The following is a 16,829-nucleotide window of genomic DNA, read 5'->3' on the forward strand; positions in this document are numbered from 1 at the left end:
GGCCAATATCACTGATGAACATAGATGCAAAAATCCTCAACAAAATACTAGCAAACAGAATCCAACAGCACATTAAAAGGATCATACACCATGATCAAGTGGGGTTTATCCCAGGAATGCAAGGATTCTTCAATATACGCAAATCAATCAATGTAATACACCATATTAACAAGTTGAAGGAGAAAAACCATATGATCATCTCAATAGATGCAGAGAAAGCTTTCGACAAAATTCAACACCCATTTATGATAAAAACCCTGCAGAAAGTAGGTATAGAGGGATCTTTCCTCAACATAATAAAGGCCATATATGACAAACCCACAGCCAACATTGTCCTCAATGGTGAAAAACTGAAACCATTTCCACTAAGATCAGGAACAAGACAAGGCTGCCCACTCTCACCACTCTTATTCAACATAGTTTTGGAAGTTTTAGCCACAGCAATCAGAGAAGAAAAGGAAATAAAAGGAATCCAAATTGGAAAAGAAGAAGTAAAGCTGTCACTGTTTGCAGATGACATGATACTATACATAGAGAATCCTAAAGATGCTACCGAAAAACTACTAGAGCTAATCAATGAATTTGGTAAAGTAGCAGGATATAAAATTAATGTACAGAAATCTCTGGCATTCCTATACACTAATGATGAAAAATCTGAAAATGAAATCAAGAAAACACTCCCATTTACCATCGCAACAAAAAGAATAAAATATCTAGGAATAAACCTACCTAAGGAGACAAAAGACCTGTATGCAGAAAACTATAAGACACTGATGAAAGAAATTAAAGATGATACAAATAGATGGAGAGATATACCATGCTCCTGGATTGGAAGAATCAATATTGTGAAAATGACTCTACTACCGAAAGCAATCTACAGATTCAATGCAATCCCTATCAAACTACCAATGGCATTTTTCACAGAACTAGAACAAAAAATTTCAAAATTTGTTTGGAAAAACAAAAGGCCCCGAATAGCTAAAGCAATCTTGAGAACGAAAAACGGAGCTGGAGGAATCAGGCTCCCTGACTTCAGACTATACTACAAAGCTACAGTAATTAAGACAGTCTGGTACTGGCATAAAAACAGAAAGATAGATCAGTGGATCAGGATAGAAAGCCCAGAGATAAACCCACGCACATATGGCCAACTTATCTTTGATAAAGGAGGCAGGAATGTACAGTGGAGAAAGGACAGCCTCTTCAATAAGTGGTGCTGGGAAAACTGGACAGGGACATGTAAAAGTTTGAGATTAGATCATTCCCTAGCACCATACACAAAAATAAGCTCAAAATGGATTAAAGACTTAAATGTAAGGCCAGAAACTATCAAACTCTTAGAGGAAAACATAGGTAGAACACTCTATGACATAAATCACAGCAAGATCCTTTTGGACCCACCTCCTAGAGAAATGGAAATAAAAACAAAGATAAACAAATGGGACCTAATGAAACTTCAAATCTTTTGCACAGCAAAGGAAACCATAAAGAAGACCAAAAGACAACCCTCAGAATGGGAGAAAATATTTGCAAATGAAGCAACTGACAAAGGATTAATCTCCAAAATTTATAAACAGCTCATGCAGCTCAATAGCAAAAAAACAGACAACCCAATCCAAAAATGGGCAGAAGACTTAAATAGGCATTTCTCCAAAGAAGATATACAGACTGCCAACAAACACATGAAAGAATGCTCAACATCATTAATCATTAGAGAAATGCAAATCAAAACTACAATGAGATATCATCTCACACCAGTCAGAATGGCCATCATCAAGGAATCTAGAAACAATAAATGCTGGAGAGGGTGTGGAGAAAAGGGAACACTCTTGCACTGCTGGTGGGAATGTGAATTGGTACAGCCACTATGGAGAACGGTATGGAGGTTCCTTAAAAAACTACAAATAGAACTACCATATGACCCAGCAATCCCACTACTGGGCATATACCCTGAGAAAACCATAATTCCAAAAGAGACATGTACCAAAATGTTCATTGCAGCTCTATTCACAATAGCCCGGAGCTGGAAACAACCTAAGTGTCCATCATCGGATGAATGGATAAAGAAGATGTGGCACATATATACAATGGAATATTACTCAGCCATAAAAAGAAACGAAACTGAGCTATTTGTAATGAGGTGGATAGACCTAGAGTCTGTCATACAGAGTGAAGTTAGTCAGAAAGAGAAAGACAAATACCGTATGCTAACACATATATACGGAATTTAAAAAAAAAATGTCATGAAGAACCTAGGGGCAAAACGAGAATAAAGACACAGACCTACTTGAGAATGGACTTGAGGATATGGGGAGGGGGAAGGGTAAGCTGTGACAAAGCGAAAGAGAGGCATGGACATATATACACTACCAAACGTAAGGTAGATAGATAGTGGGAAGCAGCCGCAGAGCACAGGGAGATCAGCTCGGTGCTTTGTGACCGCCTGGAGGGGTGGGATGGGAAGGGTGGGAGGGAGGGAGATGCATGAGGGAAGGGATGTGGGAACAGATGTATATGTATGACTGATTCACTTTGTTATAAAGCAGAAACTAATTAAAAAAAAAAAAAAGAGAAAAAAAAAAAATATTTTGGCCTAGAACTGGAAGATACTATGCAAATTAAATACTCTTTCATATTTTTTACTAACAGATATTTATGTAGCAAAAAACTCCATTTGGATTTCTGCCTCTAAAAGACTGATAAACTCAGCTTTTAAAAAATGGAACAGGAGGCAATAAAGTCCTCAGTCTTAGCTTCATAATCAGTGGTACAATAAATAAGATAAAGATAATATGAGTGTAAGTTATATTTTGTGGTTTCTACTCAAGAAAAGTTTAAACTAACGGGGAGAAAAACTTAGTACTCCGTGAAATCCATGCCATGAAGCCGAATTTACAGTGCAATGTCTTTTTACTTACCATTATTATTTAATAATAAAAGATTGACTAGGCACAGTAATCATGACTGGTATTTGTCAAGTCTTTTCTATGTGCTAAGTGCTGTCCTAAGTGCTTAGCATGTGAGAAGTCAGTTAGTCTTCTCCATGACTTTGGAAAGACAGTATATAGATAATATTTCTATTTAATGAAATTGAGAGTGAGGAAAGTTAAGTGAGGAAAGTTAAGCACATGGTTAAATCAGGAAATGAGTCCAAATATTCTGAATTTGGATGCAGTGCTTTTTTTTTTTATTACACCCAAATGAGTCAAAAGGGGAAAACATACAGGTGTAAATGCCTATATTAGAATGCTTGGTAATACATATGAAGTACCAAGTACACTGCCTGGCATATTATATTGATAAATACTCAAAAAAGGTTGACTATAACTCTTTTTATTTTTATTATGTTGAGAGGACAATAAGGGTAGGTCTTTGACCAAGTGACAGAGGCAAGCATCCTTCCCACTCAACACTTCCACTGAAAATTCTCAATTGCATTGTAATATCTTCATACTCATATGAAGCATAAGCCCCATGAGGGCAGGAGTTTTCTCTGTTATATGTTCACTGTTATCTCCTGAGGCCTATAAGACAGCTCATATTAACTTCTCGGCAAACATTTGACACCTAGATTGAGAGACCAGAAGATTTTCTTGCTCCTTTTTTCTTCTTTTTGACTGTGCCATGTTAGCTTACTATTGTTTTGCTCTTCTGTATAATTTGTACACTTCAGAGTAGTACTTCCCAAGTTTTGGTGGTTATGAAACTTCCTGGGATCTTGCTAAACATGTAGATACCCCACAAAAAAGTAGATCCTCAGAGAGCTCCATTATGTATTTTTATACCCTCATAAATGGACCTCCACTCAAAAATTTGGTTTGGACATCAAAACTGATGATGCATTCACATATCAAGAGAGTATCAGAATACAAAATGAAGCTTTCTGGGGGAAAATGACCTGGGCAGGCTTTCCAGCTGGTCCAAAAATGGCTTGAGAGAGCAGGGAAATAGAGGCTTGGGGTTTTGTTGTGTTTAGGGAGAGGGGCTGGAATAGGTCTCTTCCAGGAAGTTGCACACACCATCTTTGCTAATATCACCTTGGCCAGAAGTTAGCAATATGGCCTCACCTAACTGCAAGGGAGATTATAACATGTAGTCTTTATTTCAAATCATAGTGTGTCCAGTTCAACATCAGAGTTCCATTGCTATATAACAAGGGGAGAACGAACATAAAGGGACCAGAAACAGTCTCTGATCCAGTTACTAAATAGACATTAGGTGGAGTAGCATCAATTATTTCAAGTCATCTGTGTATGGTTTACTACTCATAATTTCTAGTTAGTGTTCCAAAGGTTGCTATTTTTGTAACTTACTCTGGGTTTTATTATGTTCCATAGCAATGTTCGGTGAGCTGAGGAGATAAAGCTTAATGGAAAAGAGTATTTATTTCTGGCAATGTGCCAGGCACCTGATTGGATACTTTCACATATATTTTCTCATTTGGAAGAGCCAAGAGAGAAATAAGAAAGAGTTCTCTCATCCAAGGTCAACTATAGGCAAAATGGTAAGTAAAGTAGCATTTCTTTTCTTTTTTCTTTTTCTCCTTTTGCATTTAATAATATTTTATTTATTTATTGAAGTATAGTTAATTTACAATATTGTGTTAGTTTCAGGTGTACAGCAAAGTGATTCATATATATATATATACATATATATTCAGACTATTTTCCATTATAGTTATTATAAGATATTGAATATAGTTTTCTGTGTTATACAGTAAATCCTTGTAGCTTATCTATTATATGTACAGTAGTTTGTATCTGTTAATACCATACTCCTAATTCATCCCTCTTTCCTCCCCTTTGGTAACCATAAGTTTGTTTCCTATGTCTGTGAGTCTGTTTTTGTTTCGTATATAGATTCATTTGTACTATTTTTTAGATTCCACATATAAGTGATATCTGATATCATGTAATGTTCGTCTTTCTCTGTCTGACTTACTTCGCTTAGTATGATCTTCTCTAAGTCCATCCATGTTGCTGCATATGGCAATACTTCATTTTTTTTTTTTTTTTTTTGCGGTATGTGGGCCTCTCACTGCCGTGGCCTCTCCCGTTGCGGAGCACAAGCTCCGGACGCGCAGGCTCAACGGCCATGGCTCACGCGCCCAGCCGCTCCGCGGCATGTGGGATCTTCCCAGACCGGGGCACGAACCCGTGTCCCCTGCATCGGCAGGCAGACTCTCAACCACTGCGCCACCAGGGGAGCCCCCAATACTTCATTTTTTATAGTTGAGTAATATTCCATTGTATATATATATATACACACCACATCTTCTTTATCCATTCATCTGTTGGTGGGCACTTAGGTTACATGTCTTGGCTATTGCAAATACTGCTGTTATGAACACTGGGGTGAATGTACCTTTTCGAATTAGAGTTTTCATCTTTTCTGGATATATGCCTAGGAGTGGGATTTCTGGATCACAAGGTAGCTCTATTTTTAGTTTTTGAAGTAATTTTCCATACTGTTCTTCATAGTGGCTGCACCAATTTTTTCCACATCCTCACCAGCACCTGTTATTTCTTGTCTTTTTGAGAATAGCCATTCTGACCAGTGTGAGGTGATAAGTAAGGTAGCTTTTCTTTCATAACTTGTGCTTTCCTTTTCAATAGATCTTTTCTAAAATGTGTTCTGTGTATTTATTTTTCTACAACAGAATGTCCAATGTAGAGCATAACTGAAAATATTCAATTGTGCAAAATGGTATGTAGGACTTAAGTTCAAATAGAAAACATAATTTGTCAAGATAAATACTTGAACATAATTTGACATCTTACAGAATAGTATTTCAGTTAAATGATCTTTAAATCCAATTGGCTGAGCTGCCTTATCTCTAGACCCCAAATTACAATTATTCTTTCCCTGCCCAAACTGAAATAGTCAGTATGTGGAAGCATCAGAGCCAGTGGTTGGGTGTGATCATAATTGATTCTTGTTTCTAGAGCTTTCCCTAGCAACCTGCAAATATAACCTGCCTTGTATAAAAAGACACCAGAAATTTCTCAAAGGCCAGTGGTTCATATGGTAAGTATGATGAGTACTCTACATGATTCCCTTGGTTTCCATTTCTAGTTAAACAGCATCTAGATGGCTTTCTTCAATTTATCATACAGGACAAACACAGGGGCTCCATGCAGCCCCTAAGAATTTTGAATAAAGCGCCTAGAAAAAGGCTTATGTGCCTGCATTTTTTATAAAGAATTTATTATTTATTTATTGGCTGCGTTGGGTCTTCGTTGCTGCATGTGGGCTGTCTGTAGTTGCAGCAAGCAGGGGCTACTCTTCGTTGCCGTGTGTGGGCTTCTCATTACGGTGGCTTCTCTTGTTGCAGAGCACAGGCTCTAGGTGCGTGGCCGTCAGTAGTTGTGGCACACGGGCTCAGTAGTTGTGGTTCACAAGCTCTAGAGCACAGGCTCAGTAGTTGTGGCGCACGGGCTTAGTTGCTCTGTGGCATGTGGGATCTTCCCGGGCCAGGGCTTGAACCCATGTCCCCTGCATTGGCAGGCATATTCTTAACCACTGCACCACCAGGGAAGTCCCTGCCTGCATTTCTGAAAATCTTCCTCCAGCATCCAAGGACCCCAGGAGACACAACATCAACTCCTTTGTGCCCACATTACAACATCAACCATTGGCTCACAGTATCACGGGGGTAGGAAAACAACAAGGCTTTTAAATTCTGCTGCCTTGGCAGATTTTCCAACATCAGATACAAATTGGGTTCAGGGAAAATCTGATGAGGGGAAGAAGAAGAGTGAAGTGGCTACAGCTGTTGCACGAAGGACCAAAATGCTTTGGTGCTGTGTGTGCTTGTATTCCTCCTAAGAACCCCTGCTTGTAGTTATCCTTAAAGCAAAGTGAAGGGCTCAAGTAAGGAAACATCTGTTGACACTTGTCATGGTGCCCTTCCAGAAGGAACATACTCCTGCTCTTTGGGAAGGTGGAATATACAATCCACTCTGCCTTTGTAGAAGGAGTTAGCAGTAACCTCTCTGTTCCCATGCTGCAGCTTCGCCCACTTGATTGGACCACTGCAGTCTTGGAGATGGAAGCGGTGATGCTGCAGTCAAGAAACCCCTTGTAAAGTAGATGACCTTTATTTTTTTCTGGCCATGCTGTGTGGCATGCGGGATCTTAGTTCTAGGTCCAGAGATCGAACCCGTGTCCCCTGCAGTGGAAGCACGGACTCTTAACCACTGAACCGCCAGGGAAGTCCCAACTTTTAACCTTTTTTTATTCCAGTTTTATTAAGACATAATTGACATAAGGCACTGTATAAGTTTAAGGTGTACAGCATAATTATTTGACTCATATACATTATGAAAAGATTATCACAAGTTTAGCAAACATCCATCATCTCCTATAGATACAAAATAAAAGAAAAAGAAAAAAACTCTTTTTTCTTGTGATGAGAACTCTTAGAATTTACTCTTTTAATGACTTTCATATATAACATACAGCAGTGTTAATTATATTAATCACATTGTACATCACATGCCTGATACTTAATTATCTTATAACATGAAGTTTGTACCTTTTGACTGCTTTCATTCAATTCCTCCTCCCCCATCCCCTGACTCTGGTAACCATAAATCTGATCTCTTTCTCTATGAGTTCTTTTGTTTGTTTGTTCTTGAAGTATAATTGACCTATAACACTATGTTAGTTCCTGGTGTACAAAGTAGTGATTCGATATTCTATACATTTCAAAATCATCACCATGATAAGTCTAGTTACCATCTGTCACTATACAAAGACAGTAGATGACCTATTTACTCATGGCAGCAGAATGGGCTGGAGGAGGATGCAAGGCCAGAGTGGGAGCTTTGAGATCCAGGAATGTTGGTATCACTGGCTCAGCCCTGACACAGATTGAAAGGCTAATATGCTTAATTTCTTTCTTATATCTTTTCCTTACCTTTCTTTTCTCTTTCCCTCTACATAGTCAGTATTCTTTCAAGTAGGACTTTTAAGTTGGCCAGCCTGGGGGAGGATGGTTTGAAGCAAAGAATAAATTGTTAAAGTTGTAATTTCAGGTGTCATGAGAGATAAATATTGGGGTTAAGTGTATCTGGAAAATATGCCTGAAAATTGACATGGGGGAATTTTTTTTGGTTGAAAGAGAAGTGAAAAAAGAGAGGGCAGATGACAGAGGCTGGGACACATGGAAAAGTTTTTGCAATGACCTAATGTTTCCACTAATTCACGAGAAATACTGCTTTAATGTCTTGAATTTATCTTAGAAGAATTAGGCTCAATAGCTCCTTTCATTACCTGGGAGCTTAAATCATCAGTGGCATTTTTTTCCCATATATTTTTGAAAGATGCTTTCATATAGAATATAAAACGTTTTAGAAATTCAATTTTATTTATGGGCAGCATCATATTTTTTATACTCTTGCTGAAGAAACTTAGGGTTTATCTTTTCTTTTTTTTTTTTTTTTTTTTTGCAGTACGCAGGCCTCTCACTGTTGTGGCCTCTCCCTTTGCGGAGCACAGGCTCCGGACGCGCAGGCCCAGCGGCCATGGCTCACGGGCCCAGCCACTCCGCAGCATGTGGGATCCTCCTGGACCAGGGCACGAACCCGTGTCCCCTGCATCGGCAGGCGGACTCTCAACCACTGAGCCACCAGGGAAGCCCTATCTTTTCTTTTTTTAACCAAAGGGGCGTATCACTCAGCAGAGTGCTTAGTTGTTATGAGAGTGAAAAAAAGTTCCTCTGGCATAAGGTGTGGGGAACCTACTGGATTTAAAAGGATAATAAGCTTTCTTCTTGAAATAGGCCTAATCAACATACTTTATTGTACTTTATTGGGGGCATTCATCAATAATGAATCAAACACTAGGCAAAACTTTTCCTGAGAGAGTTAGAAACTCTCTGGCTGGAGTTGAACGCTGGGATCTGGGGTTGTGTCTGTGAATGTTATTCATTCTGCAAAATGCTCTGAGTACCTACCTTGGGCCCAAATGCAGAAAATCATTGGGTCTTGGAAATGTACTTGTTTGGGGAAACACTTAAATATCTCTGCTGGAACAAGGGTCAAATAATCACTCCACCATGCAATGCTTAATTGTAAAAGAGTGGGGATGTGATCTCACTGAGTGCAGGACTGTTTCTAAGCAGAGTTTTTAAGGATAATGAATGCTGGCTCTGCAGGTTCTAAATGTGAGTGAACAAGATGGAATTTGGTCAACAGTTGGAGGAGTTGGCCTCAGTAACATGCAGAGTTCACCTGTGGTAACAAAGGGTAAGGCAGAGTATTTGGGCTTAGATGCTGGTAGGTGCATTGTTGCACAGTGGGAGTGTGTGGAAGTCCTTTATATTGGATTCCATTTTTTCAATTGAAATAAGAAAGCCATTGATTAAGAACAAATGTGAGATAGTAGATCTTGAAACTATGAGGGGGAAAGTAAGTATGAAATAGTTATCAACAAGTCAGTGTAAGAATTCCTGGATTTTTTCAGTCTAAGTTATACGCACCAGCTTTCCCCATTGCACCCCCTACCTTTCCCTAGCATCCCAATTATCAATATTAAGTAAACACCAGTAAAGAAAGATTCATGACAAGACAAATAAGAGAGGAATGTCATAGGACATAGACATGCAAGATAAACACTGGTTAAGCCCAGTATTGATTCTACTAAGCCTTATGTGGCTAAGAGAGAGCTCTGTTCCTGCCACTTAAAATCTTGTTAGGCTTTTCAGCCGGAACCGCCATCTTCCCGTAATTCGCCAAAATGACCAACACAGAGGGAAAGAGTAGGGGCACCCGCTACATGTTCTCTAGGCCTTTTAGAAAACATGGAGTTGTTCCTTTGGCCACATACATGCGAATCTACAAGAAAGGTGATATTGTGGATATCAAGGGAATGGGCGGTGTTCAAAAAGGAATGCCCCACAAATGTTACCATGGCAAAACTGGGAGAGTCTACAGTGTTACCCAGCATGCTGTTGGCATCATTGTAAACAATCAGGTTAAGGGCAAGATTCTTGCCAAGAGAATTAATGTGTGTATCAAGCATATTAAGCACTCTAAGAGCTGAGATAGCTTCCTGAAATGAGTGAAGGAAAATAATCAGAAAAAGAAGGAAGCCAAAGAGAAAGGTACTTGGGTTCAACTGAAACGCCAGCCTGCTTCACCCAGAGAAGCACACTTTGTTAGAACCAATGGAAAGGAGCCTGAACTGTTGGAGCCCATTCCCTATGAATTCATGGCATAATGGGTGTAAAGAAAATAAAAGACTGTATAAATGTTTATCTTAATTGAGTAGAAGTGTGTGACCCCCTTCCCCAAACAAATATTTAAAGCACACACACACACAAAAATCTTGTTAGCATCAACTCACCCATCTTCACATCCATCCCAGTGCCCCAAAAGACACCAGTTTAGTTCCAGGGCTGAGGTTGGGGCAAGGCTCCTTTCTTGTTTAGAATGCCTGTCTGAGAGTATTCTGAACCAATGTTCTCTGATAGGCATCCCAGGGATTCTAGAGATCAAAAAAGACTCAGTATGAGTCCAAAGTTATCTTTCTTCTCTTCAGGACTCTAGTAGAGAAATGTGAGGTAGAATTTCTAGCTACTGAGTTAGGAGTATAAAGAAGCAACACGCTAACCAGAGAGAAAATACATTGGTTCAGTGAGGGTATGTGGAAGCTCTCTCTTTTGGTCCAGTTTTCTCAGGGAGGTAGAGAAGAAGGTTATTACCAGAGAGTGAATTTGTGGAAAACGGTTTAGAAAAAGAAGTGTGAAATAGTCAGGATGAACAATTGAATGGACTAGGCAAAGTAGTGTGATTACCATTTAAAGGCCCACTTGAGGTTCATAATCGTCACTTTAAAGTAAGACCAATCACAGGGTACAGGAAGAGAACAGGCAGACTGAATTTAATAAGCCTTGTGGTTTTGACATATATATTAGGGATAATTGACAGGGTGGAATGGGGAGAATTGGCAAGTGTAGTTTTGACTGTAAGAATCCAAGATTTCTTACACTGAAAGACTTGTGGATAACTGTTTCATCCTTCTTCTCTCTTTTCATCCATCCAATCATAAGAACATATATTTGTATTTCTTATATTTGCATGAAAGAAACACTGGAAAGACACCCCAAACAAACACAAATGGTTACTTATACAAATGTTTACTAATAGGAGGGTAAGGTGACAGAGATGGAGTCCTTCCAATCCTTCACAAAATTTTCCCCAAAATAGAAGAGGAGGGAACATGTTCCAACTCACTCATTACTTTGACATGAAAACCAGAGAAAGATATAACAAGAAAAGAAAGCTACAGAACAATAACCCTTATTAGTATAGACACAAAGTTCCTCAAGAAAATACTAGTAAACTGAATCTGACAACATATAAAAAGGAGTACATACCATGGCCAAATGAGGGTTTATTCCAGGAATGCAAGGTTGGTTCAACATATGAACATCAGTTAAGGTAATACATCATATTAAAGCAGTAAAGGACAGAAAGCCCACAACCATCTCTGTAGATGCAGGTGAGATGCACCATTTCATGATATAAATACTTAACAAAATAGGAGTAGAAGGGAACTTCTCCAACATGATAAAGAGAATTTATGAAAAACCACAACAAACATCACATTTAATGGTAAAGGATTTTAAAAAGTTTTCCTCCTAAGATGAGGATTTTCAACAAGGATGTTGAGACAATTCAATGGGTAAATAAAAGTCTCTTTAACAAATGGTACTAGGACAACTATATATCCATAGGCAAAAGAATGAAGTTGGACTCCTACCTCAGACCATATACAAAATTAACTCAAAATGAATGAAGACCTAAAAAGAGCTATGAAACTCTTTGATAAAATATAGGGCTAAATTTTCATGACCTTGGATTTGACAGTGGATTCTTAGCTATGACACCAAAAGCAAGGGAAGAACAAAAAAATTAGATATATTGGACTTCATCTAAACTAAAAACTTTTGTCCATGAAAGGACACTATCAAGAAAGTGAAAAGACAACCTATAGAATGGGAGAAAATATTTGTAAGTTATATATCTGATAAGGGTCTAGTAACTAAAATATGTAAAGAAGTCTTACAACTCAATAACAAAAAAACAAGAAACCAAATTAAAAAAATGTGTAAAGGACATTACTCCAAAGAAGAAATACGTATGGCCAAAAGGCACATGAAAAGATGCTCAATATTATTAGTTATTAGAGAAATAAAAATCAAAGACACACTGAGATACCATTTTGTACCCTTTCAGATGGCTGTAAGTAAAAAGTTGGACAGTAAGAAGTGTTGCTGAAGTTGTGGAGAAATTAAAACTTTCATACATTGTTGGTGGGACTGTAAAATGGTGCAGCTCTTTTTGGAGACAGTTTGGTAGTTCCCCAAAATGTTAAGCAAAGAGTTACCATATAACTCAGTAATTCTGCTCTTAGGTATAGTCTCAAAAGACATGGAGACATGTGTCCATATAAAAACTTCTATATGAATGTTCATAGCAGCATTATTTATAATAGCCCCAAAGTGAAACAACTCAAATGTCCATGAACTGATGAATGCATAAACAAAATACAGTACAGCCATAGAATATTATTCATCCATAAAAAGGAATAAAGTACTGATACATGCCACAACATGGGTGAACCTCGAAAACATTGTGCTAAGTGAAGAAGTCAGACACAAAAAGCCACTTGTTATATGATTCTATTTATATAAAGTGCCTAGAAGAGGTAAATTCATGGAGACAGAAAGTAGATTAGTTGCTTCCAGGACCTAGAAGGCTGTGGAAAATAGGGAGTGACTGCTAAGGATTACAGGATTTCTGTAGATAGTGGTGATGGCTTCACACTCGTGTGAATATTTTTTAAGTCACTGAATTATACATTTTAAAAGGGTGAGTTTTATGCTATGTGAATTATATCCCAATAAGCAAATATACCAGACAGAAGATAAGGAGTAAAAGACATGGAGGGCTTGGCTCTACACTGACAGTAGAACAGAGTAAAGGGGTGTATAACTCGAAGTATGTTCTACAGAACTTGTTGACTAATTGGGTGTGGGAGGTAGTGAGAAGGAAGAAAAAGTCAAGAATGATTCTGAGGTGCTGTATTGCACTGATTCATTTATGTATGTGCCCATCCTGTTAAAATATGTGTTTCTCAACCTGCTACCTAAAAACATAGGGTCTATTCTGGGGAAGAAGTAAGTGGCAGTTTTAGACACACTTCAGAGCAGACATTAACAAGTACGTCCATTTTCATGGGTCTGTTTTATACAATTCAAGAGTGTTGCTCAATTTCCCCTGTGAACTGAGAGGTTGCTTCCTGTGTTTGGACAGTGTTGAAAGGCTACTTCCCATTTTGAGGTTTCCCCACTTTAGTCTTGATGGGAGCAGCCACTAACCTCTACTGACTCTAAGTGCTAAATGTTCTGCCAAGTTCTTCTTGATGTTTTCACAAATGAGGTGCCCTCTTCATTTCACCCTGCATTGGACCACAGGTTTTGAAAGATTTTTTCACAATAAAAGCATTTATTAACATAACTGGTTTCACTGTTTGCCTAATCAAAGTTACAGTAATGCAACTGTCAACTGGCCTTTCCCATTGCATGAACTGTACCATCACTATCGCAATGCAAGTTGATATAATTTCAGTCTAAAGAAAGGGTCCTGATACTTTGATAAGCCTGTACATTCTCATTTTAGATCATATAAACTTAGACCAGTAAAATAGCCCTAGGTTCCCCAGTAACTATCTTCACAGACTCATAAGAATCTCATGTCAGATAGTTGGTAATCTCCTTGGTAATTATTAATCAGGTTCCTTCTGGACTGAATGTTTGTAAGTTGATTTGATTTTCTCAGGAAGTCTGACACCCAAACTGTGTATCACTGGAGGAATATCTTTGGATAAACTGCTAAAAATATTTGCTAACATTTTTCTTTGGCTCATATTTGCTTATGCATATATTTAAAAAACTCACTTATTGCCCATGGGTGGGGAGGGTGTGGAAGCCTATATGTGTTCAAGATGCTGCATTGGGTATTTTATATATCTTGATTTCATCGACCCTATAAAGAAGGTTTCATTATCCTTTCAGTAAGAAAATTGAAGCTTAAGAGGATAACTCAGATAGCAAACAGTAAAGCCTACATTTGAGACAAGATTTGTCTGATGGTCTTTCTGGCAAGCCACATTTTCTCCCAAGAAGCAGGTTCATACTAGTAGAAGCTGAAGAAGGAGAAAAAAGAGAGTGAAACTAATTTCTTTAAGAGTACAAGTAACTTATTACATCTATATGTATATTTAAATACATACCATCAGTGCACTTCAGTCATATGCTCACTTTTTTTTAACATCTTTATTGGAGTATAATTACTTTACAATGGTGTGTTAGTTTCTGCTTTATAACAAAGTGATTCAGCTATACATATACATATATCCCCATCACTGTTTTTTTTTAATAAATTTACTTATTTATTTATATTTGGCTGCATTGGGTCTTCGCTGCTGCCCGCGGGCTTTCTTTAGTTGAGGTGAGCGGGGGCTACTCTTCGTTGCCGTGTGTGGGCTTCTCGTCACGGTGGCTTCTCTTGTTGTGGAGCACAGGCTCTAGGCGTGCGGGCTTCAGTAGTTGTGGCATGCAGGCTCAGTAGTTGTGGCGCACGGGCTTTGTTGCTCCGGGGCATGTGGGATCTTCCCGGACCAGGGCTCAAACCGCTATCCCCTGCATTAGCAGGTGGATTCTCAACCACTGCACCATGAGGGAAGTCCCATATGCTCACTGTTAAAGAGCATACATTGGAAACACGGTCACATAAATATCAAGGAACTATACCAGCAGTGCATTAAAGTGAAGATCTATGAATCACCAGATCTACCTTGCATCCAGACCATCCTTTTGCCCCTGGTGCCCACGAAGCATTTCAATAAGATTCCTGTTTCTATCATGGCTCTGTGTATCATCACAATATACTCCGGTTCCTTCAAACAAAAGAACCAACAAACAAGCAGACATACAAAAGACAGAGCATCTTTAGGATGCTTATCTTATTGCAGCTAACAAAATAAAATTAAATAATTTAAAATTTCTTTTGCAAATAAGTAATGCATTCATTAACATATTAAAAATATAAGCAAGTATAAGGTGTAAAGTCTTAGTTCCATCTCTTTTTCAATCTAACCTGTTTCCATCTTTTCACCTTGTGAGTGAAAAATGTTGTTGTCAGTAAACAAAGGATGTTGCAGCCACCAAGCCAGCAGCCACTGCAGCCACTCCCAACTGTGCACCCTGAGGGGATTCAGGATGGAGAAAAGCAGGATACTAAGGTGCACGACAAAGGAATGATTTCAGTGAGCCCAGACTCTTGCATCTTCCCATACACAGAACAGTGCTAAATTCAGTAACTTGAGATGTCTGGTTTTCTTCATTAACAGTAATCTTTTGATGGTCCAGCTGTCTGGTTTCTGTTGCAAAACTCCTGTATATCCTGGCTCCCCCCTGCCTCCTTGGAGCAGTGCCTGAGGGTGCTCTGGGAGGCTGTCTTCCAGGCTTAAGCCCTTAGAAGGTCCTCTGAATAAAATGTAATTCTCCACTGCTAGGTTGTGTTTGTTTTTTTTCCAGTCGACAACCTAGTCCCCTTCTCCATGTATCCCTTGTCAGATAATAATTTTTATTAGTTTCTCATGTATCCTTTCAGAGTTTCTTTGTTTTGTTTTGTTTTGTTTTTGCGGTACGCGGGCCTCTCACTGCTGTGGCCTCTCCCATTGCGGAGCACAGGCTCTGGACGCGCAGGCTCAGCGGCCATGGCTCACGGGCCCAGCCGCTCCGCGGCATGTGGGATCTTCCCGGACTGGGGCACGGACCCGTGTCCCCTGCATCGGCAGGCGGACTCTCAACCACTGAGCCACCAGGGAAGCCCCAGAGTTTCTTCATGCAAATACAAAGAAGTATGAAAGTATTCTTTTTGAATTAATTGTTTAAACTTTCTTCTTCTGTTTTATTAAGATATAATTGATACACAGCACTGTATAGGTTTGAGGTGTACAGCATAATGATTTGACTTACGTACATGATGAAATAATTATCACAATAAGTTTAGTGAACATCCCACATCTCATATAGATACAAAATTAAAGAAACAGAAAAAAATATTTTTCCTTGTGATGAGAACTCTTAGAATGGACTTTCTTAACAACTTTCATATATAACATAGAGCAGTGCTGATGCTCAAAGGGGATAACTACCCAAGGTGGATGAAAATCATCTGGGTACATAGACCAAAGTGAAGCGCAGTCCACTTCCACAGCTGGTGCAGAGCTCTGCTCCTGACTTTCCCTGGGCACTCAGTGAGCCCCACAAACCCAGAGAAGCGCCATTGCACCTGGGGATGGTGCAGAGACCCCCTCCCCCAAATGTATTCTTATTCTCCTTCATCCTTTTTTTTTTTTTTTTCGGTACACGGGCCTCTCACTGCTGTGGCCTCTCGCGTTGCGGGGCACAGGCTCCAGACGCGCAGGCTCAGCGGCCATGGCTCACGGGTCCAGCCGCTCCGCGGCATGTGGGATCTTCCCGGACCGGGGCATGAACCCGTGTCCCCTGCATCGGCAGGCGGACTCTCAACCACTGCACCACCAGGGAAGCCCCTCCTTCATCCTTTTAACTCCAAAGTAACTTATTGGTCTGTATCTTTCTTTTTCTTCTTAACAGTGTATTTTGTAGATCTTTCCATATCAGTGCATAGAAAACTTCTTCAGTTTTTTTTAATAGCTGCAAAATATTTCTTTTAATGTGTATACTGTACAAGTTACTTAACCAATCCACTGCTGATGAATATTTGGGT

General features: G+C 39.2%; 1 pseudogene across 1 annotated transcript; it reads left to right on the forward strand.

Moving 5' to 3' along the window:
* Positions 1–9,717: 9,717 nt before the first annotated feature.
* LOC308616548 (large ribosomal subunit protein eL21-like) lies at positions 9,718–10,241 on the forward strand (annotated as a pseudogene). Its single transcript has one exon. The product of its transcript is annotated as a large ribosomal subunit protein eL21-like (transcript).
* The last annotated feature ends 6,588 nt before the right edge of the window (positions 10,242–16,829 follow it).

Source organism: Mesoplodon bidens (assembly GCF_964165515.1).
Source record: "Mesoplodon bidens genome assembly, chromosome: 4".
NCBI lineage: Eukaryota > Metazoa > Chordata > Mammalia > Artiodactyla > Ziphiidae > Mesoplodon > Mesoplodon bidens.